The sequence below is a fragment of the Sapajus apella genome, unplaced genomic scaffold, assembly GCF_009761245.1.
Source record: "Sapajus apella isolate SASKATOON/1434 unplaced genomic scaffold, GSC_monkey_1.0 scaffold74, whole genome shotgun sequence".
Taxonomy (NCBI): Eukaryota; Metazoa; Chordata; class Mammalia; order Primates; family Cebidae; genus Sapajus; species Sapajus apella.
This window is the reverse complement of record NW_022437014.1, coordinates 9,422,147-9,446,173: the sequence shown is the minus strand read 5'-3', so window position 1 is coordinate 9,446,173 and position 24,027 is coordinate 9,422,147. Positions and strand designations below refer to the sequence as shown.

The following is a 24,027-nucleotide window of genomic DNA, read 5'->3' as shown; positions in this document are numbered from 1 at the left end:
ATGCCAGATGTAGGTGATGGGGAGGAAGGCAGCAAATCACACTGCCATGTGTGTTCCTATGCAACAATTTTGCATGTTCTTCACATGTACCCCAAAATGTAAAATGCAATAAAATAAATAAATGGGGAAAAAAAAAAAGAAAATGTAATAGAAAAAGAGATTCTATTCACAATAGCAACAAAACCCTGAGAATATATCTAGCAAAATGTACACAGACCTTTCATGAAGAGTATTGCTATAGCCGGAATGTGTCTCCCCAAATTCCTGTTAAAACTTAATCGCCAGGATGATAGTATTAAGACGTGGGGCTTTTCAGAAGTGAGTAAGTCATTAGGGTGAGCCCTCATGCATGAGATTAGCACCTTATAAAGGGCTTGAGGTGGTGGCAAATCTGTTCCTTCTGCCTCATGAGAACATAGCATTTGTCTGCTTCAGAGGAACCAGCATTCAACGCACCATCTTGGAAGCAGAGACCAGGCCCTCACTAGACACTGTACTTGCTGAAGCCTTGATCTCTGCTTCCCAACCTCCAGAACTGAGAGAATAACTTCTGTTGTTTGTAAATTACCCCATCTCAGGTGTTTTGCATTACAAAAAGACTAAGACAAATATAAAAATTACCCATAGATGTAAAGGAAGAATGGAAATATATTCCATATATATTATGAATGGTAAGACTCAATGCCATAAACATATTACTTCTCACTGAATTAACCTATAAATTCAAGCAATTCCCAGACAAATCCCAATAGAGTTGTTTTGGAACTTGACAGGCTGATCTGAAAATTCATGAAGTCATTGAGGGGCCAAAAAATAGTGTAGCTGGCTGGGTGTGGTGGCTCACACCTGTAATACCAGCACTTTGGGAGGCTGAGGTGGGCCATCACCTGAGGTCAACAGTTCGAGACCTGCCTGGCCAACGTGGTGAAATCCCATCTCTACAAAAAATACAAAAATTAGCTGGGCGTGGTGGCGTGTGCCTGTAGTCCCTGCTACCTGAAAGGCTGAGGCAGGAGAATTGCTCAAACCCAGGAGGTGAAGGGGGTGGTGAGCCTGGCACGGTGGCTCAGCACACCTATAATCCAAGCACTTTGGGAGGCTGAGAATGGGTGGATCATGGGTGAGGAGATGGAGACCATCCTGGCCAACATGGTGAAAACTTGTCTCTACTAAAATACAAAAAAATTGGCCAAGCGTGGTGGCGCACGCCTGTAGTCCAACCTACTCAGGAGGCTGAGGCAGGAGAATCGCTTGAACCCAGATGGTAGAGGATACCGTGAGCCGAGATCCTGCCAATGCACTATAGCCTGGGTGACAGAGCAAGACTTTATCTCAAAAAAAAAAAAAAAAATAGTGCAGCAGACACTGTTCGTGCTGTCCACATGGCCCTCGGCATTGCCTGCCACATACGTGATGCCAGGAGCTAATGCCTTTGAGAGCACCCTCAGTGTATTCATCATGCCTTTTCATTTCCTGTATTTCCTGATGTTTTGACAGCTGGGGCCTTGCTGATCCACCCAGGGTGAGCCAGTTCCTAGAGATAGTAAAGGACTCACCTGCAAGTGCACCTTCCATCTGCAAACCAGCCAGTCCAAAGCCTATACCCCCAACCACCTCCTTCATCAGGCTCTTACACTGGGCCGCTGTCCATCTGCCTTCATCACCCCAGGGCCATGAACCAGACAACTAGGGACAGCCCTATGCCCCAAAGCCAAGCGAAATTATTCAAACTATTCATAGCTAATCCTGTGCCTGCTTACCCTGCCTTGCCTTGCCTTTCCGTTGGATGCCACAAATAAAGCTCTTGCCCATGTTTTCCCCTAGCTCCTCTGACTTCTTGACTGACCCTGGTGCCTCCCCGCGTATCCCTGCATAGCATGCCATGGCACTTGTTTCTAGGGCCCTCTGAGTATGAAAAACTCCTTCCTTCGGGACAGTCATTTCCATATCTGCGTGTCTTAGTATATCTGATTAAAGTAAATCTTGTGTCCATTTTAAAACATCCATGAGGAATGGGAGTTGGTGGATAAATATGGCAGCTTCCCCTCTCCTCAGCTGCGGTATCTTTGAAGGGCCTAGTGAGATTGAGCCCCAGTTACCCTTTGTGGCAACCTGCTTATAAATGCACCATCTGTTGGCTTTCTTCCCTTCCTATCTCACTTCCCACCCTCTCACCTGTGCTTCTTGAAAGCACCTTCTTAACAAATGCTTGTACCTGGATCCTTTACCCAGGCTTTGCTTCTAGCAGAACTTAAATGAAGATATTTTCAAAGAATAAGAATGGCTTAGAGGTCGGTGGGTAATGGAAAGTTTGTGTGCATACTATGATGGCAAAGGAATTAGGACAGTGAAGTGTTCAGGGGATGCACAAATCAGCCACTGGAAGAGAAGAGGAACCCAGCAAAAGACCCATGACACATGGAAACTTCAAATGAGACAGAAGGTGCCTCGTAGATTATTGGGGAAAGGAATATTCTACAGATGGTGTTTGCACAATTGATTATCCATATGCAAAGTAAATACAACTAGATTGTTCACATCATATCAAAAATAAAAGCGAGTTGATTAAAGATCTAGTTGTGAAAGGCAAAACTTTGAAAGTGGGCTGGGCGCGGTGGCTCACGCCTGTAATCCCAGCACTTTGGGAGGCCAAGGCAGGCGGATCACGTGGTCAGGAGTTGAGACCAGCCTGGCCGATATGGTGAAACCCCACCTCTACTAAAAATAAAAAATTTGCCAGGCGTGTTGGTGCGTGCCTATAGTCATAGCTACTTGGGAGGGCTAGGCGGAAGAATCTCTTGAACCCGTGAGCAGAGGTTGCAGTGTGCCAAGATTGTGCCACTGCACTGCAGCCTGGGTGACAGAGAGTGATGCTGTCTCAAAAAAACCAAGTAAAAAAAAAAAAAAAGCAAAACAACAACAACAAAAACTTTGAAAGCATTTAGATGAAAACGTAGGGGGATATCATTATGATTGGGGCAGTGTCTTAGTTTGGGCTGCTCTAACAAAATGCCATAGACTGGGTGGCTTAAACAACAAACACTGATTTCTCCCAGTTCTGGAGGCTAGATGTCCAAGATCAGTCTGTTGGCATGGTTGGTTCTTGGGGAGGGCCCACCTTCTGGTTCACAGAGGGCCACCTTCTTGTATCCTCACATGGCAGAGAGCAAGAAAGACAGGAAGCAACTCTCTTGCATCCCCTCGCTCTTTTTTTTTTTTTTTTTTTCCCAAGGTTGAGTCTCACTCTGCTGCCCAGGTCGGAGTGCAGTGGTGCCAACCCAGCTCACTACAACCTCTGCCTCCCGAGTTCAAGCAGTTCTCCTTCCTCAGCTCCTGAGTAGCTGGGATTACAGGCACCTGCCACCACGCACAACTAATTTTTGTATTTTAGTAGAGACGGTGTTTCGCCATGTTGGCCAGGTTGGTCTAGAATTCCTGATCTTGTGATCTGCCTGCCTCGGCCTTGCAAAGTGCAGGGATTATAGGCATGAGCCATCTCGCCCAGTCTGATCCTTTTTTATTTAAAATTTTACTTTAAGTTCCTGGATACAAGTATAGAATGTGTAGGTTTGTTACATGGGGGATACGTGTATGGTGGATTGCTGCACCTATCAACCTGTCATCTAGGTTTTAAGTCCGGCATGCATTAGCTATTTGTCCTAACGATTCTTTAAAAATTCTCTGAATACTGGCAGTTGGCTCAAGCCCACCAGATTTGGGGCCTGAGTGAGGCTGGGGGCAGGCCTGTACCTTTATTTTTAAATGTATTTAATTTATTTCATTTTTTAAAGAGATAGGGTCTTGTTCTGTCACCAAGGCAGGATTGCAAGTGGCATGATCATAGCTCACTACAGACTTGAACTGCTGGGCTCAAGTGAGCCTTCTGCTTCAGCTTCCAAAGCATTGGGAGGGATTACAGTTGGGAGCCGCTGTTCCTGGCCCTAAGCCTGTACCTGTCATCCTGTGGACTATGGACATCAGCCACTCACTCCCGGGTGCTGGGATGGGGTTTAATTTCCAGTGACTGGCCCAGAGCCTGCCCACAGGAAGATCTCAAGAGAGGTTGTTGAAGGAACAGCGTGCAACTTGCCCGACCCCACACGTTCACACAGATGGGAGTGGGGGTTTGAGGAGGTGGGGGGGTTGTGTGGATCAGCTTCAGTCACAGCTGTCTGGTTTCCTACGGGATGTGACCACATAACGGTCAGGCAAAGAAGATGGCAGAATTTATCTTCTTGGAATCATTACCTAGTAATTGTTGCTTCCCACCATTGGCATTGGAGAAAGGCTGGGCCACAGGAAGCTGGATGAACTTTGTTTTGGCCAGGTAAGCAGAATGGAAAGTAAGGTGGAAAGTAAGCAGTGAAGGTATGCTCACCTGAGCAGGGAGGGGTCACGAACTTCGCTGGCCTGCCCCAGCTCTGCCTTTGCCCCTTTGGCCCTGTGGCTACAAAGCTGCTCTACCAGGAGCAGCCCCCACTGGCAGCTGTGGCCCTGGGGATTTGTGAGTGTTTGGTGGAGGCAGAGTGTGGAGAGGCCAAGTCCACACTGTATCTAACCATAGTGCAGCTCAGGATTTGGCTTGCCTCAGCCCCTTCTTCTCAGGGTCTCAGCTCAGGCCCTCAAGGTGGCAGGCAGATGGGCTCTCTTCACCCCCTAGGTCCCCTGTCCTTCTTTACCCCCTACTTCGGACACAGATTCACCTAATCCGGCCACAAGGAGAAAAGAGGGCAAATCACTCAGGTAAGGAGGCACCTGAGCCCCCGATCTGCCCAGACAAGGCACCCTGTGCGTCTCCCAGGGCTTACCACATCTACCTGGGATTCCACAAAAGGGCCAGAGGGCCGAAGCTGACACCGGAGTCTCCAGCACCACCTTCCAGGGCCCCCAGGGAATCCCTGGTGCTGTGGGGGCAGAAGACTGGCTCCCCTGGGGATGTGTGTGTGTGTGCTCCCCAGGGCCCCGCGGAGGTCAAGGTCCTTTCCATTTAGGACAGCAAGGAGAGAATGGCCTGGAGTGAGGTCCTAGGGTTGGGGGCTAAAGCAGCACAGAGTATCGGAAGCGGGGTGCTGGGGTGGTTAGAGAGGACCGGTAGGGAATACTTAAGAGTTTTGCATGCGCCTAGGGGAGCTGCAGTGGGGAGGCAGCAGGGGGCCTCTCCTGCCGGATGGGGTTTTCTGAGGCCGCGATCCCCGAGGGTTCCTTGCTCTAGGGTCGCCTCCTACAATTGCGGTGGTGGGGGGGTCGAGTGAGTAGGGCGCAGTGAGGCGGCGGTGGCTCGGTGGGAGTCTAGTGTTCAAGGGTTCTACCCGCGCAACCAGACCCCTGCAGCTCCCCAGCCAGCAGGGCCAGGACGTGCCTCGGGAATCTGGGTGCTCCCCAGGCCCCGAGGCGTTCGGGGGCGCCGTGCCTTCCACCCGTCTGAGCTCCAGCCCCAGCTCCAGCTCCAGCACCAGTCCGGGAGGCCAGCCCGGCGCCCCGGTTCCAGGTGCACCCGCCCGCCCTGCCTATTGTCCCAGCAGGGTCAGGGGGGTCAGGGCCTTGTGCACGCCCGGCTCCGACGCATCTTTGTGTTCCGTCTCTTCCCGCCACGCCGTGTGGCCGGGAAGCTTTTCCGCCCCAGAAACCCAAGAGAGGGTGAAGCGAAGGGAGCGATTGGGGGTGCCTGTCTCAGGTGAGTGTGCGTGGGCCCGGTAAAGGTGGCCCTGCGCGCTTGCCGTCTGCTGTTTCCGGGTCGCGCCCGGCGGCTACTCTGCCGCAGAACGTGTGCGCGGCTCGGCGCGGGCTCGCTGAGGAGCTCGGCTTCGCGGACCGAGCGGGCGGCGACTCGGGTAGGACGGGAGCGCGCTGGAGCAGCCCAGCGCCCTGGCCAGGTAAGCTGCGGGACCCGGGCTGCCCAACTCGCCGGTGGCAGCCTGCGACCTCGCAGGGCGCCTCAGGGACCAGGACGAGTCGGGGGAGGCGCATAGGTGGCTGCCCGAGTGCTCCGAGCACTGCCCTCTGGACTCCGCGGGGTTGCGGGACGGCTGTTGCTGGGATCTGGGGGTGCAGCCCGGAGGCCCCTCTCCTCTCCTATGGCCACTTCCTCTTCCCACGACCCGCAGGCGGGTGCAGCGGGGACAAGGCGGCGGCTGCCGCATCCCGCGCGGGGTGGCACCGCAGCTACGGGCCACTTGGCGGCGGCTACAGGCGCTTTCTGGTGGGGGTGGGGGGGGGGGGCAGTGGTCGGGGAGCGAGGGCGCCCGCTTGGGTCCCACCAGGCTGGCCGGGCCGCTGGTGCGTTCCTTGGCCGGACAACCCGAGCCTGGATCTTGTCCCACTTCTCTTTCCCTTTGTAGTAAGGCCCAGAGAGAAACATTTCTAAATTAAAAATCCCACCCTCTGTTGCCCCTGGGCTGCAGGCGCCGGGTTGTGTGTGTGCGGCTGGGCGCGGGCTCGCTGAGGAGCTCGGCTTCGCGGACCCAGCGGGCGGCGGCGGGGCGGGGCGGTGACCACAGCACGCTGAAGCAACCCGGCGCCCTGGCCAGGTAAGCTGGGGGGTCCGGGCTGCCTGACTTACCGGCGGTGGCAACCTGGGGCCTCCCGCGGCGCTGCAGGGACCCGGATGTGCGGGGGACGGCCGGCCGGAGGTTGCGGCCCCAGTGCTCCCGAGCGCTGCCCTGTGGACTCGGCTGGGCTGCGGGGAGGCAGTTGCTGGGATCTGGGTTTTAGCCCAGCGGCCCAACTTCTCTCCTGCCGGCCACTTCCCTCTCCCACGACCGGTGGATGGGCGCAGAGGGTACTAGGCGGCAGCTCTCGCATCCCCGGGTTGGGTGGGCGTGGGGGTGGGGGCTCGCTACCGATGGCCACCCGGCGCCGGCTAAAGGCGCTGTCTGGGGGTGGAGGGGCACTGGGGTCCTGCTGCTGAGCTGGGCGGGCCGCTGGTGCGTTCCCCCGTCCTTGCTTGGCGCTGGCATCAAGTCCCAATGCCGGGCGGCAGCTGGGTTGGGGTCCTCTCTGGGTTCGCAGTCCCTGGAGAACCCAAGCAGGGATCGTCGCCCCCTTCTCTTTTCCCTTTATAATAAGGCCCAGAGGGAAAAACTTCTCAATTAAAGATCCTACGCCCTGTTGCCCCTGGGCTGCAGGCGCGGGGTTGGGGGCATGGTGGGGGCTTGCCCCTGTGCCGGGCCCCTTTCCCAAGGCAGGCACTGTCTGGCAAGGCTGCTGGTGGTAGATCTGGCTGCAGATAGTGAAGGAGAACATTGAGGACAGTTTCCCCAACCTTGGCTGTGCTGAGCCTATCTGGAGTGTTTTTGGTTCTAATCAGAAGTGGAAGAGTTTCAGTGCAGCTTATAGGTTCATGTTAGTGATGAACTTGGGTGGAGATGGTGACACAGCTGGTTCTGTCTTTCTAGGCTCTTAGTGCATCCAAGATCCTGAGCTGCCAGGTGCCTGGCCACTCCCCCGCAGAGCTCTGCCTTGGCTGAGCTGGTCACCGCTGCGTGTCCTGGGGCTGCCTGCCTGCCTGTCATCTGCAGTGCACAGATATGCATGTGCGTGCATATGTACACGCACCACACACATACCATGCCCACCTCACACCACACACATACCCCATACACACCACACACAACAAACATATCTGCCCACCTCACACACCACACACTATATATATACCATGCCCAGCTCACACACTCCACACACTTAACCCATACACACCACACACAACAAACATATCTACCCACCTCACACTACACATATGCCATGCCCACCTTACACACACCACACACACCCCATACACACCACACACAACAAACATATCTACCCACTTTACACACCACACACTACATATATACCATGCCCAGCTCACACACTCCACACACTTAACCCGTATGCAGCACACACACACACCACACACATACCATGCCCACCTCACACACACCACACACATACCCCGTACACACCACACACAACACACATATCATACCCACCTCACACTACACACATGCCATGCCCACCTCACATACACCACACACGTATCCCATACACACCACACACAACATACATATCATACCCACCTCACACACCAGGCACACTTAACCCATCTACACCACACACACAGCGCATACATATCATACCTACCTCACATACACCACACACACCCCAGATGCACTGCACACATATCATACCCACGTCACATATCACACACCACATATATGCCATGCCCACCTCAGACACACCACACACTTAACTCATGTGCATCACACACACCACACACATACCCCATACACACCACACACAACACACATATCATACCCATCTCACACACCACAAACCACATATACACCATGCCCACCTCACACACACCACACATTTAACCCATGTACACCACACATATACCAAATACATACTTCATATACACCATGCACTCTCCACACATACTACACACCACACACATACTCCCTACACACCACACCTCATACACACACACCACACATACCACACACACCACATAATACCATACATACACACCATATACATTTTGTATACACCCACACACCCCATACATGCCACACACCTCACATGCTTCATAAATACCACACACACAGCACAACACACTCCACATATGTATTACATCACCCATACAACACATTACCTTCCACACAGACAACTTACTCACACTACACAGATACCACACACACCACACAATATCATACATGCATACACTACACACATCTCTTACACACCACACACGCCCCATACACACCACATACACTACGCCATGCACACAAAACATACACACTCAACCCTTCCACACTACATCAACACACCCCATACACACCACACACACTACACCATGCACACAAAACATACACACTCAACCCTTCCACACTACATCACACTCCACACATACCACAGACACATCACAGACACCACACACCATACACCATATACAGTACAGTGCACACACTCACCACACCCTCAAGTACGCCCCACCACACACACACACACACACACACACACACACCACACACTCCACACTCCCTACCCACCACACCACACACACTGTATTTCATGCACACACCACACAGCCCCCACCACACAAGCTACTCATTGAATGAAATGGAATGATTTAGTTTTCCCAAAATTTATACTGCTCATCTGCAAGACCACAGCTATCCTGGCTGGCACATCCCCTGGTCCCACACTCCCTTGGGTCAGCACTGCCTCCTGTATTTCTGGTGTCTCTGGCTGTGCCCTGGGGCGTGCTCATGTCCTGATCACCTGGGAGGCTGGCCCCTCTCCCCTTGTGGCTGCCTTCCTGGAGGAGACTGGCCTGTTTGCCACCTCTCAAGACGCCCAGAGCAGTGGCTGGTGTGGGAAGTCCCGCTTCCTCCCCTCAGTATCTGCCCTTCCCCACGGGTTGTTTTGTCTCAGTGCTGACATCTCCCCAGCTAGAAGAGGAGACCCTCAAAGGTGCACAGGTGGGTTTGGTTATGATGCTGGTGAATAATAAAATGCGATTTGGTAAAAGACTCAACCAGTACAAACATCTTTAACAAAGTAAAATGTGCAAGCCCCCTCTGCTCCCACCTCTTTCCTCCCCTCCCCAGAGGACATGGCTGACAGACCTTTGGGGGCTCCCCGTTTCTGTGTGCCTTTGCATCTGTGTATGGGCTGGGGAGTGTGTGTGTATTCTCTAGCCATCTTGACGGAGCCGAAACTGGGATATACACACGTGTGCTTACTTAACATTTTCTCTCCAAAACAGGCCCTTAAGATCCCTCACTGTAGTGCACGTTGCCCTGGCTCTTTAAAAACACCATCAACTCTTGCAGCATGCAAACTCTGCCGTCATTTATTTAACCATTCTTTTATTTACGGGTACTTAGGTCATTTTCAGTTTTTTAAAAGATTGCTGCAGTGAAAATCTTCATCTGTAAATTCCCATTGCTGTGGAAGAACGTGGTCGGAGGCGCTGTGGCGGTGGAGTGGCCTCGTGCGTGGCCGGGCTTTGTGAGGTTCTGACTCTGTCCTTTCCAATCAATGTTCCTCCCACAGTGGCTGCCTCCAGGAGATGATGGCTACGAGTGCCTGCCATGGCCCACTGGAAGCGTGAGAGTGCGAGGAGTGGCGTGTTGGACCCCAGGGCGAGGTCAGGCCCTGTCCCCCACGGCCAGGAGCAAAGAAGTGGAGCTGTCTTTAGAGGACTGTGTGCCCAAGAGCCTGGAACTGGCCACCCTGGAGAGTCCTGGCTACTCAGAGAGCCCCATGCCTGAGGAGCAGGAGTGCCAAAACCACAGCCCTGATGGGGACTCCAACTCCAACTAAGTGAACAATACCTCAGAGGAGGAAGACTACTATGAAGGCCTCCCCGAGGAGGAGGAGGGCATCACCTACTACATCAGCTACTGCCCCAAGGACGACAGCTACCTGGAGGGCATGGACTGCAACAGGGATGAGTACCTGGTTCATGGCACGTACCCCGTGGACACTGACACGTGCCACAAGCATCCACACAACATGTCTCTTAACTGGACCAGTGAAGAGCTCAGCTCCCATTAGAACTGCAAGGCACCCAGCCCCTCCCACTGCCTTGCTTCACCATCTGTGGGGGCTGTACCAGGAGGTCCCTTCCTCTCAGGCCCCTCTGCTCCCTTCTCTGGGGCAGGAGAGTCCTACTCTGGGACAGGAGAGGAGTGGCTGGACTCGGCGGCCTGCACCCCAACGGCCACTGTGCTGAGTACAGCCAGGACTACCCGGACGGCCTCCTGCCCGTCCTGGAGGGTGAGCCCTCTGTCCTGGAGGCCCACCAACAGGAAGAATATGGCCACAACTGTCCCAACAAAGAGGGCTACCAGGACTGCTACCCCACAGGGGCCAACGGGAACACCGGCACCTCCCACTACCACCTGAGGCATGGGGACAGGGATGCGGAGGACCAGGAGGAGGACATCGACCCGATCATGGCCAAGATCAAGAGGGACCTGAGCATGACCAGCATCACCAATGCCAGTGAGGCCAGCATGGGCCTGAGCGAGGATCTGGGGACTCTGCAGAGGCCTGCCTGGCCAGGAAGGCCAGCTGCAGCCCCAGCAAGCACGAAGTGAAACCCAAGTCATTGAACCTCCCTCCCGAGGCCAAGCACTGTGAAGACCCCCAGGGAGGCTTCAAGCCCAAAACTAAGACCCCAGAGGAGAGACCGAAGTGGCCCCACAAGCAGGTAGGACTCTCCTGTCCCAGAGAATGGAGAAGAGGGGCCTGAGAGCAAGGGACCCGGCTCTGCATCTCTTCTTATAGAGGTGCTGATCCATCATGAGAGCTCCACCCACCTGACCTAATTACCTCCCAAGGGCCTCACCTAGCACCATTACATTGGAGGCTAGGATTTCAACATATAAATTTTGAAGGGACACATTCAGTCCATAGTACATAGAAAATAATTTCTTAAAGTACTGAAAGTGTCTGGGTGTGGTGGTTCACGCCTGTAATCCCAGCACTTTGGTAGGCTGAAGCAGGAGGATTCCTTGAGCCCAGGACTTACAGACTAGCCAGAGTAACATAACAAGACCCTGTCTCTCCCTGTGTGTGTGTATATATATATATATATATACACACACACATATATATACACATATATATATTTATCCACAAAATTAGCTGTTTGGTCCACTGTGTGCCTGTGGTCCTAGCTACTCAGGAGGCTAAGGAGAGGGGATCACTGGAGGCCAGGAATTTGAGGCTGCAGTGAGTTGTGATTGAGCCACTGCCTGGGCAACAAAGTGAGGCTCTGTCTCAAAAGAAAAAAATATTAAAAGCATAAGCTCAAAAGAAAAATGGTGATAGATTTGATTTCGCCAAAGTATTTAGACTTCATTCGACCAAACATACTACAAAGTTTAAAAAGAAACCGTAGATCAGGAGCAGGTATTTGCAATTCGTATAATCAACAAAGGATACATATGTAGAATATTTAAGGAATTCTTTTTTTTTTTTTTTTTTTTTTTTTTTGAGACGGAGTTTCACTCTTGTTACCCAGGCTGGAGTGCAATGGCGCGATCTCGGCTCACCGCAACCTCCGCCTCCTGGGTTCAGGCAATTCTCCTGCCTCAACCTCCTGAGTAGCTGGGATTACAGGCACGCGCCACCATGCCCAGCTAATGTTTATATTTTTAGTAGAGACGGGGTTTCACCATGTTGACCAGGATGGTCTCGATCTCTTGACCTCGTGATCCACCCGCCTCAGCCTCCCAAAGTGCTGGGATTACAGGCTTGAGCCACCGCGCCCGGCAGGAATTCTTATAAACTAATATTTTAAAAAGTCAACCTACTGAAAGAAAAGTGGGCAAACAATATGAACATGTAATTCATAGAAAAGTTAACTTGGCCGGGCACGGTGGTTCACACCTGTGATCCCCGCACTTTGGTAGGCCAAGGTGGGCAGATACCTGAGGTCAGGAGTTTGAAACTAGCCTGGCCAACATGGTGAAACCTCATCTCTATTAAAAACACAAAAATTAGCTGGCCGTGGTGGCACGTGCCTGTAGTCCCAGGTACTCGAGAGGCTGAGGCATGAGAATCGTTTGAACCCAGGAGGCGGAGGTTGCAGTGAGCCGAGATTGCGCCTGGGAAGCAGAGCAAGATTCCATCTGAAAGAAAAAAAAAAAAGACGAGGAAACTTGAATGATCTTATCTGCAAACATAGCAAGAGGTTTAGCATCAATAGGAATGAGGGAATTGGACATAGAAATGAGGAGAGACTGGGTGCAGTGGCTCACACCTGTAATCCCCGCGCTTTGGGAGGTTAAAGCTGGTGGATCACGAGGTTAAGAGATGGAGACCATCCTGGCCAACATGGTGAAACCCCATCTCTAATAACAATACAAAAATTAGCCGGGCGTAGTAGTGCATGCCTGTAATCCCAGCTATTCAGGAGGCTGAGGCAGGAGAATCGCATGAACCAGGGGGTCAGAGGTTGCAGTGAGTGAGGTGGTGCCATTGCACTCCAGCCTGAGACAGAGTGAGACTGTCAAAAAAAAAAAAAAAAAAGTAAGTTTTGAATAATATGTACAAGTCACATATAATATATAATAGGACATACACGTATTAGCTGACATTTTAAAATATGTTTGAAGACATCCACATAAGTAGCAGAACTATAAAATATTGCACAGGAGTGATGAACTCTAAATTCAGAGGATTGGGTATCTCTGGGGATGGGTAGCGGAATAAGCCTGTAGGGGGAGGTTCTGGGGGCTTTATTTCATATGTAAGTTTGCTTTAGTTTATGAAACAAGAAAAAGTCTGAAGCAAGTACCACTACATATGAGTATGTTCTGATAACCCCAGAGAGTGGTACCCAGGTGTTTGGCATATGGGCTCCTACAGATTTATGTATGTTTAAAACATTTATTTATGTATTTATTTATTTATTCTCGAGACTGAGTCTTGCTCTGTCACCCTTGACTGCAACCTCTGCCTCCCGAGTTCAAGTGATTCTCCCACCTTAGCCTCCGGAGTAGCCGGCTTTACAGGCACATGCAACCACGCTGGGGTAATTTTTGTGTTTTTAGTAGAGACCGGGGTTTCACCATGTTGACCAGACTGGTCTTGAAGTCCTGACCTCAAGTGATCCACTCGTCTCAGCCTCCCAAAGTGATGGGGTTATAGGCGTGAGCCACTGCACCTGGCCTGGAATATTTGACAATATATTTTATTTTGTTTTAAGGAGTGCCTTTTGTTGAGTGTGCCCAGGAGGAGGATGGCTGTGGAGATGGGCAGGCGCCCCCCGCTGCTGTGCACCTGGCCCCATGTCTGCCCTAGCCAGGCCCCAGCTGCAGGCTGAGCAATTGTCCACAGGCCAGACAGGCTGACGTCCTGGCCTGGGCTCTGCCCATGACTGCCATGTGCCGTTTTTGCAGTTGCTTGGCAGTGGGTGAGCCCAGTTTGCTCCACCAGCTGAGGCCCAGGCTGCAGTGGTGCTGGCCACAGAGGACAGAGTTAGTGGCCTGGGACCTGCCACAATCTACAGCAGGAGTCAGAGCCCGATTTCCCAGTCCACAGAGTGAGAAGGTGGATCTCATGGTCTCCAAGGATTCATCCAGCTGTTTTCCTTGGCCCAAGGTTTATCCCAAGGCCTGTGGCTGATGCCCTGGGTTCCAGTCTCTCTAAGCAAGGGAACAAAGCTGAGCAGAAATCGGCCTCCACATTCCTGGCTTTTCACCCCCATCCTGAGCTTCCTCTCTCTGCCTTTCCCATCAGTTCTGGTGCCCCTTGAGGAGGGGCTTCCCAGAGGAAGAGTTGGCCAAAAGGGGCCTTTATATGTGACTTGGAAGGCAGAAGGAAAGAGGCAGCCATAGCTGTCTGGAGGCAGCCGTGACCATCTGCAGTGTCACTGGCCAGGTCTAGGTCCATTCTCCCTGTGCACAGCAAGTCCATCATTGTGACACGGGTTTTGCAAAAGAAAAAAGATGAATTCACAAGGCAGCCAAAGGAGGAGGCGGGAAAACAGCTCTCAAATCCACCTCCCTGGCGATAAGGGTATGGGTTGTTTCTAGGTTAGGGGAGTGTGATGCTCTAAGAGGTGGAGGGAGGTGACGTTATTCGCATCCAGTAGTACCGAATATTAAATGCATTTAATAAAGAGATCTTCCAAAGAGGCTTTGTGGGGGCAACAAGGCCGTTTTATTTCTCACTGGGGTGCAAGTGGGCCGAATCCAAGAAAGGCGAAGGGGGTAAGGTGGGAATTGGCTTTATAGGTTGGGGTAGTTTTTTCAGGGGTGGGGGCGTTGCAGAGTAAGATCAGTTACAGTGGTGGGGTTAGGGGCAAGGAGTATACATGACCACGAGTTTAGTTACAGTGGTGGGTGGGGATGAGGCAGAAGAGCAGTTAAGATGACAGGCTGGGTGAGAAGTATTCACATTATCATAAGAACAGTTAAGATGGCAGGGTTGGGTGAGGGACTTGTGTGGAGAAGCTCTGCTGGGCAATCAGGGACAATGGCGAACACAGGTGCGGGATGGGAGGCGATCAGCTGAGGCAGACAGGACTTCAGACTTTCATGCTCCAGGCTTGCCTATGGAGACCTGATAGGTGATTGGCAGTGGGCAAAAATGAAGTAATAGGTTCATTTTGTGCAGAGGAGGCCAGGCACGGTGGCTCATGCCTGTAATCCCAGCACTTTGGGAGGCGGAGGTAGGTGGATTACACAGTCAGGAGATTGAGACCATCCTGAATAACATGGTGAAACCCATCTCTACTAAAAATACAAAAAATTAGCCAGGCGTGATGGCACATGCCTGTAGTCCCAGCTACTCTGGAGGCCGAGGCAGGAGAAATGCTTTAACCTGGGAGGTGGAGGTGGCAGTGAGCCAAGATCGCACTACTGCACTCCAGCCTGGGCAACAGAGCGAGTTTCCTGGTACTTCCTTAGCCATGTAGCTTTTGTTCTTGTGGCTACAAAGTGGCTGCTGTTTTGCCAGGCCTAGGATTGCCTTCCTGGGCGGGAAAGAGGGAAGGTTCAAAGGCCGAGTCTGTCTCTTTTTAGCTGAAAAACATAGATTTCTCAAAAGTTTTAAGATTATACTTCAATTTTTATCTTTCGGCGGCAAGTAAGTTGTGTCACTATTCTCAACTGCAGGAGTGTTTAACTGGGCATGTTGCTTTCTCTCTGTTAGATCGGTTTTCAAATTTATGAATGGGTACTGAAATTTATCAGTTGCTTTTTTCTTTGTGGATTGAGCATTTGTTTCTATTTTTATGTTGATAAGGTAGCTTACAGTGATTGGCTTTTGAATGTTGACTAACATTGCATTTCTGGAATTCAGTCAACTTGCTTGTGATGTATGATCAACCCCATTTTATATGTGGTGTAATTGGGTTTGCTCATAGTTCATTTGGTAATTTTGTACTTATGTTCACAAAAGGAAGTGGAGTGTAGGTTTCCTTTCTGGTGATATCATATTAGGTTTCAATATGAAATATTAAGGCTATGCTGGTTAAACAATTTGTAAATTGTTCTTCTCCTATTTCTGACATAGTTCATGTAAGATGTGTGCTATTTCTTCCTTAAGCATTTGGAAAGAATTCACTTATTAAGCCATGTGAGACTGTAGTTTATAAGTTTTTAATTACAGGTCCAATTACATATATATCACTTCATTTTGCTAAGCCGTGTTTGCTGAATGAATTTGTTCATTTTATCTCAAATTTCAAAGTTGTTCTAATATTTATTTATCTTTTTTTTTTTTTTTGAGATGGGGTCTCATTCTGACACCAAGCTGGAGTGCAATGGTACAATCTCGGCTCATTGCAACCTCTGCCTCCCAGGTTCAAGCGATTCTCCTGCCTCAGCCTCCTGCTGCGTAGCTGGGACTACAGGCGCGCACCGCCACACCCAGCTAATTTTTTGTTCTTAGCAGAGACGGGGTTTTTCACTATGTTGGCCAGGATGGCCTCGATCTCCGAACCTCGCGATCTGCACTCGTAGGCCTCTCAAAGTGCTGGGATTACAGGCATGAGCCACCACGCCTGGCCTCATTTATTTTTTTAATACTGATAAGGTCTGCAGTTAAAGTTTGTGTCTCTTGTCTGTTTTTTTGTTTGCTTGTTTGAGACGGAGTCTCACTCTTTCGCCTGGGCTGGAATGCAATGGCGAGATCTTTGCTTACTGCAACCTCAGCCTCCCGGTTCAAGCAATTCTCCTGCCTCAGTCTCCCCAGTAGCTGGGACTACAGGCACCTGCAACCACGCCTGGCATGAGCCACCGCGCCCGGCCCTACTTCTTTATTTATTTTTATTTTTTTTGAGAAACAGTCTGGGTCTGTCGGTAGGCGCCAGGCTGGAGTGCAGTTGCGCAATCTCTGCTCACTGCCAACCTCTGCCTCCCAGGATCAAACAGGTCTCCTGCCTCAGCCTCCTGAGTAGCTGGGACTACAGGTGCCTGCCACCACGCCTAGCTAATTTTTGTATTTTAATAAGGACAGGTTTTCACCGTGTTGGCCAGGATGGTCTCGGTATCTTGACCTTGTGATTTGCCCGCCTCAGCCTCCCAAAGTGCTGGGATTACAGGCATGAGCTATCGCGCCCCGCCCTTTTGCTAACCGGTTTAATGGGTTCCCCACAGTGCTGGGATTGGCCTCCAGAAGTCCTGGATTACAGGCAGGGGCATTCGGGGCACCACGCCTTCCATCGTCGGGGCTCCAGCCCTGGTTCCGGAGACCAGCTCGGGGACTGGTCCCGGGTGCACCAGCCCGCTCTGCCGACTGTCCCAGCGCCGGAGCCAGTGGGCGCAGGGCCTCCCGCACACCCGGCGCGGTCGCAGCTTTATCTTCCCTCTCTTCCTACCGCTCATTGTTGCCGGGAAGCTTTTCCCGCTCCAATGATCCAAGAGGCGAATGAGCGCCTCTGGTGAGGGGAAGCAGCCGGGACGGGGCTGTGGGTCCGGGGCCGCAGGTGAGTGCGCGTGCGCCGGGTAGCGGCGGCCCTGCGGGCTTGCCGTACTCCGCTTTTCGGGCGCGCAGGCAGCCGTTTAGCTTGGGGGCCCGTTAGCGGTTGCCGGGCTGGGCAGTTATTAGTTGCGGTGTGTGGCTCCGCGTGGGTTCGTCAGGAGCTGGGCTTCCCGGACTGAGCGAGCGGCGGTGGGCGTCTTAGCGCACTGAAACAGCCCGGGCCCTGTCCAGTTAAGCTGGAGGGTCCGGGCTGCCTGACTTGCTGGCTCTACCCGCGGAGTAGACGGGTGCGTACCCAGAGACGGTGGTGGCGCGGAACCTGCGGCCAGAGCGCTCCGAGCCTTGCGCTCTGGCGGGGCGGCTATTGCTGGGATCTGGGTGTGCAGCCCGGCGGCCCCACTTCTCTCGGGCAGCCCCTTCCCCCTCCCACGATCGGTGGGCTGGTGCAGTGGGGACCAGGAGTCGGCTCTCGCATCCTGGGCAGGGGGTACGGCAGCAAAGGGCCACCGGCCGCCGGCAAGAGGCACTGTCTAGGGGTGCTCGGGTGCCTTCTCAGGGCCTGCCAGATTGGCCGGGCCGCTGGTGCGTTCCGTGGCCCCGCTTGGCGCCTGCATGAAGTCCTGGTGCTGGGGCGGCAACTGTATTGGGGTCGCCTATGGGTTCGCTGCCCCCGGGGAATTCGAGCTCAGATCTTCATCCTCTTCCCTTTCCCTTTATAATAAGGCCTAGAGGGAAAAACTTCTCAATTAAACAACCCTGGGCTCCAGGCTTCGGATTGCGGGCGCGGCGTGGACCTGCTCTGAGGCCACGCCCCTTTCCCACGTCAGGCACTGCCTGGCAAGGCTGCTGGCGGGAGGTCTGGCCGCAGATGGTGGAGAACACTGAGGCTCCCGATCCCCAAGCAGGGCTCTACGGACTGGGCAGTGGGCCTCCGCGTGCCCAGGCCTGGGCCAGTTTTTTTCCTGGCCCGATGTGGAGGGAGGATGAGGGTGAGGACACCTGCTAGGGGCCTGCCCTGGGGGACCCCAGTGGAGGGCAGAGCCTTAGAGTGGCCTGCCAGTGTTAACTTAGTATTTACTGGAAAGAGGAAGGCTTATTTTTTCAGATCTGTTTAGATAACACCTGGCAGGGACCACACGTAAATCTTGGTTGAGCGCAGTCAGCTCCTAAATGGGCACGCGGAGGGTCAAGCACCCCAAACTCCGTATCAGGTGTTTGGCATTTTTTTTGCGGGGGGGGAAGCTAAACTGCTTTTGGCCTCTTCAACCTCCTGTGCCTCTTTTTGTTGTTGTTGTTGTTTTGTTTTTTTCTATTTTCCGACCTCTTTCAGAAAGGACAGAGGTTTTAGAAATTAAGACGTGAGAGCTTTGCAGGTTGAAGCAGGACAGGTTTTCCTAAGGTGCAGCTTGGTAGGTGCTGGGAGCCCGCAGGTGGCTTTTTCTCAGGTCTCTGGGTCAGGGTCTCTCCATTGAGATGAGGCAGGAGTTTCTCCTCTCCCGGGAGGTGTGGCCACTATGTAGGAGATAGAATCTGTGTTTCCCAGTCTGAAGCGTCCAGGATGCCCTTCCCTCTGCACTCACTCCTAGGTGACCTTGGGGGCGGCCTTCCCCTGCAGCCTGGACTTGGAGAGGGTCTCCTGAACTTAGGATCTCTTGGGCAGGAGGGCTGGGGTGACATGGACATGGAATCTGCTGGGGCTGTGGGCAGTGTCCAGAGCATGAGTGGATAAAGCTGGAGCTTGTGGCTGTGTGCCGACAGCCCTCCCTTGGTGGGTGCTAGCAGCACTGACAGGGGGGCCCTTGGAGTGGGCTCCATGGCTGAGCTGGGACTGGGTGATGGCACTAGTGATGGGCACTGAGTCTTCCCTCTCATTTGCTAGGAAGGGAGGTCTGTGCCTCTCCCCACTGTCCAGCTCCTGGGCTGGGAGAAGCTGCAGGCTGAGTCCCATGGGGTGTGAGTGTGTGTGAACAGTAGAGGTGGGGTGGACTGAATGCTGGAAGGAGGTGAAGCTCTTCCTTCTGTCTCCCCCCAACCCCTGGCAGCCACCATTCTACTGTCTGTCTACGTTTTTTTGAGGTGGAGTCTCGCTCTTGTTGCCCAGGCCGGAGTGCAACGGTGTGATCTCAGCTCACCGCCACCTCTGGCTCCTGGATGCAAGTGGTTCTGCCTCAGCCTCCCAAGTAGCTGGGATTACAGGTGCCTGCCACCACAGTGGGCTAATTTTTTGTATTTTTAGTAGAGATGGGGTTTCACCATGTTGGTCAGGCTAGTCTCTAACTCCTGACCTCAGGCGATCTACCCGTCTCGACCTCCCAAAGTGCTGGGATTCCAGGCATGAGCCACCGTGCCCAGCCTCTGCTTTCTGTCTCTGTGAGTTTGACAACTCTAGGTGCCACATCTGAGTGGAATCGTACAGTCATTTGTCCTCTTGCAACTGGCTTTCTTTCACTTTGCTTGATATCTTCAAGCCCCATCTGTGTTGTAGCATGCATCAGAATTTCCTTCCTTCTTAGGGCTGATTACAGTCCCCATTGTATGGATAGAGGACGTTTTCTTTGCTGTTCATCCTTCAGGTATGGAGAATATCTCGCATAGTAGAAAGAATCAAAGAAGCCTGTGAGGACTTCATCTTGGCTGCTCATACTCTGTGTACCTCCACCTTTTGTGGGGGTTGGGTGGACAACCTGAAGCTACCTGCTCATCCTGCATGGAGCAGATCGGCCGGTGCTGGAAGCAGAGGATGCAAACTGGAGCAGGAGACAGTTCCTGCCCTCAAGTGTGGCAGTGACATGCCATGTTAGTGCCAGCCTTTCTGGTGCTTTGTAAAGTGAAGAAAAGAGCTTGTATCCATCCTGAAGGCTTTGTGACCACCGGCCTTCTGATGGATGCTTCTGTGTTCCCAGAGTTAGGTGAGAGCTCTTGGAAGGATCTCTTTGACCCCAGGTTCGCTAAGAATGGAAAGCCCCTCTGTGAGACTGCAGTAGCTAGTGCGATCATCTGGTTACTTGCACCAGAGCCTGGGAGTTTGTGGCCTGCCAAGCTCACCTCTCATACTGAGATACCAATAAATATTATCCGAGGGTGACACCCAGAAATAGAGTTTTAAAAATATTTAGAGAGATGAAAAATAGCCACCAGTAGAATTAAAATCAGAAATAACGACAAGGTTGGTCAGCGGAGTTGGTAAGTCCAAATTGGGGAATGTGATGTTTCATTATAAGCTCTTTCAGCATTTGCTTACTTTGGTGTAAGTGAAAGAATTGTCTCATTTTTTTTGAGAGAAGGACTCACCATCTGTCAGACACACTGGTCAGTTTACCTGACAAGGCAGAGTTGGAGGCTTCTGTCCTCAGGTGGGTGGGCAGGGACGGTAGCTTGCTCTAAAGTATCTAGCAGCACCAGGGGCAGCAAATAAGAAGTGCTCAGTGATTGGTGGGATAATGGCATCTAGCACAAGGATTCCTGCCAAAATCTAATGGTAGCCAGGTGTGGTGGCCCATGCCTGTAATCCCAGCACTTTGGGAGGCTGAGGCAGGTGGATCACTTGAGGTCAGGAGTTCAAGACCAGCCTGGCCAACGTAGTGAAACCCCATCTCTACTTAAAAAAAAAAAACAAAAAACAAAAATTAGCCGGGCGTGGTGGCACGGACCTGTAATCCCAGCTACTCAGGAGGCTGAGGCAGGAGAATTGATTGAACGTAGGAGGCAGAGTTTGCAGTGATCTGAGATTGCCCCACTGCTCTCCAGCCTGGGGAACAGAGCAAGATTCTGTCTCAACAAAACAAAATAAAACAAAATAAAACAGCAACCTTAATGGTGTGCAGTAAATGAAAATGCTGCCCCAGTCAGATGGGACTAGCATTTTTCAGCAACCTTCAAGGTCTTGTGTCATAGGAATGAAGATCCCAGCCTTTCCCACCCATGGAAGGGTTGATGGAATTTTCGATTCCGGGAACCCTGGGCTGTGCTGAAAGCCTGCACTCACACTGCCTGGGTTAGTTGGGAAAGAGGGCTCTCACTGATCTCTTTTAACACTCGTCCTTTTGTACCACAGCAGTTGCTTTCCTGGACATCAGAACCGTGACTGGGTTTAACATAATCTTTGAGAACTCTAAAAAGCAATGAAGCGATTTTTCTCTTTTCATTTTTTTTTTTTTGATACAGCTGTGTCAGTTTGAAATTTGATTTTCAAATCAGTTCTAATAGTGCGTCTGCTTGACATCGTTTTTATTAAAGGCGCTTGATATGAAGTTAGTTAAAAATTCAAATATTTAGAGTTTCAGGGCCCATCATCTGGGTTTTAGGGGCAATACTTCAATTTCATATAGTGTTACTCTTTTCCAGAAAGATGGGTCACTGAATAATTTGTATTTTATGGTTATTTTATGAGAAACAGTATTTCTGGTTATAAATGGTAAACATCTTTTAGTATTTGCAGTGAGAAATACTGATTATGTTAGAAAAAAAATGTAAAAAGATGTGATTTTAATGTTCACTTCCTGTAAGTGCCTTCTGGAGCAGGTGGTTTTCTGTTCATGGATTCTGCGTCTTGGATTTGGAAACTGTGTTGCACTGAGGTGTGGTTTGTAGGGAGGAGCCTGTGGGCAAAACAATTTGGGTTCTGCTGGCTGCCTTTCTACTCTATTCACGGCTGCCTTTCTACTCTATTCATGGAGGCTGGGTCCCAGAGAAAGATGACAGCAGTTAGGTCTTGCTGGGAAGAAAACATGGCTACCAACCCTGGACCATTTTGCCATCCCTGAACAAATGAGATAGTCATTTACCTGCTTTTGAGGATGGTGCCTGTGGTTTGCACAGGAAGAGGTGGCAGCTGGCTTGCCTGCTGGCCTGCTTGGTGGGGATAAGATGCTCAGACCCACTGCTGCTATTCAGGGATGATGGAAGTAATGAATCATCTTCCCTCTGTCCCCCAATCTCATTTGCATGTCTCTGGAGCTGAGCATGTATTCTTTTTCTTTCTTCATCTGAATTGAGCTTTTAAATTAAATACGTGTTGCTTAAGCCTTTCAGAAATGTTTCACATTTGAAAAAACAAAAGGTAGCTGCCTCTATGATTAATTCGCCCACCCCTACACTGTGGCCTTGTCGGACAGTCCCCCCTTTGCTGTGCTGAGCCCATCTGGAGTGTTTCTGGTTCTAATCAGAAGTGGAACAATTTCAGTGCAGCTTATAGGTTCATGTTAGTGATGAACTTGGGTGGAGATGGTGACACAGCTTGTTCTCTCTTTCTAGGCTCTTAGTGCATCCAAGATCCTGAGCTGCCAGGTGCCTGGCCACTCCCCCCCAAAGCTCTGCCTTGGCTGAGCTGGTCACTGCTGCGTGTCCTGGGCTGCTGGCCTGCCTGTCATCTGCAGTGCACAGATATGCATGTGTGCACATATGTACACGCACCACACACATACCATGCCCACCTCACACACACCACACACATACCCCATACACACCACACACAACAAACATATCTACCCCCCTTACACACCACACACTACATATATACCATGCCCACCTCACAGATACCATACCCATACCCCATACACACCATACACAACACACATACATCCACCTCACACACCATACACTACATTATATACCATGCCCACCTCACACACCCCGCACATTGAATTTGTACGGTTACAGCACATATGCCACACACATACTATAACCACCTCACACATACCATACACATATCATACCCACCTGACACACTAGGAACCTATCATATCCACCTCACACACACCACACACATACCCCATACACACCACACACAGCACACATATACACACACCTCACACACTACATAGCATAAACCATGCCCACCTCTCACACCCCAACATTTAACCCATATACACCACACACATCATTCCCACCTCACACACATACCCCTTACACATATCATACCCACCTCACACACATACCCTATACATGCCACACACAACACACATACACACCTCACATACCATGTATATACCATGCCTGCCTCACACACACCACACATTTAACCCATAGACACCACACATAGCACACACACCATGCCCACCTCACACACACCATACACATATCATACCCATCTCATATACCATGCATGTATCATACCCACTTCACACACATACCCCATACACATATCATATGCACCTCACACACATACCCCATACATGCCACACACACACACATACACACCGCACACACCACATATATACCATGCCTACCTCACCCATACCACACACTTAACCCATATACACCACACACAGCATGCATACCATGCCCACCTCACACACCATACGCATGTCATACCCACCTCACACACTCCACACACTTAACTCATATACACCACACACACCACACACATATACTCCCCTCATACCACATCTATATCATGCCCATCTCACACACACCACACACTTAACCATATACAACACACACCACACACATGTCATATCTACACCACACACATTACACCCACCTCACACACATATCCCATACACAGCACATGCATATCATACCTACCTCATACACACCATACACATAACCACCTCACACCACACACCACATATATACCATGCCCACCTCACACACCCC

The 24,027-nt window shown here is 51.4% G+C and overlaps 2 long non-coding RNA genes across 3 annotated transcripts in view; one reads left to right on the top strand and one right to left on the bottom strand.

Moving 5' to 3' along the window:
* Positions 1-4,860: 4,860 nt before the first annotated feature.
* Positions 4,861-21,603, bottom strand: LOC116532107. Its single transcript, XR_004260719.1, has 3 exons — positions 21,593-21,603; positions 17,160-17,164; positions 4,861-5,368 (listed from the first exon to the last, which is right to left on the bottom strand). It is a non-coding gene; the product is annotated as an uncharacterized LOC116532107 (long non-coding RNA).
* Positions 17,665-24,027, top strand: part of LOC116532104 — a 15,584-nt gene continuing 9,221 nt past the window's right edge. The window contains exons 1-2 of one of the 2 annotated variants that reach the window (XR_004260717.1): positions 17,665-17,717; positions 20,004-20,783. This is a non-coding gene — a long non-coding RNA (uncharacterized LOC116532104). Of the gene's footprint in view, positions 17,718-19,762; positions 20,784-24,027 lie in introns of those variants that run through there. The other variant, XR_004260716.1, reaches the window with a different exon arrangement.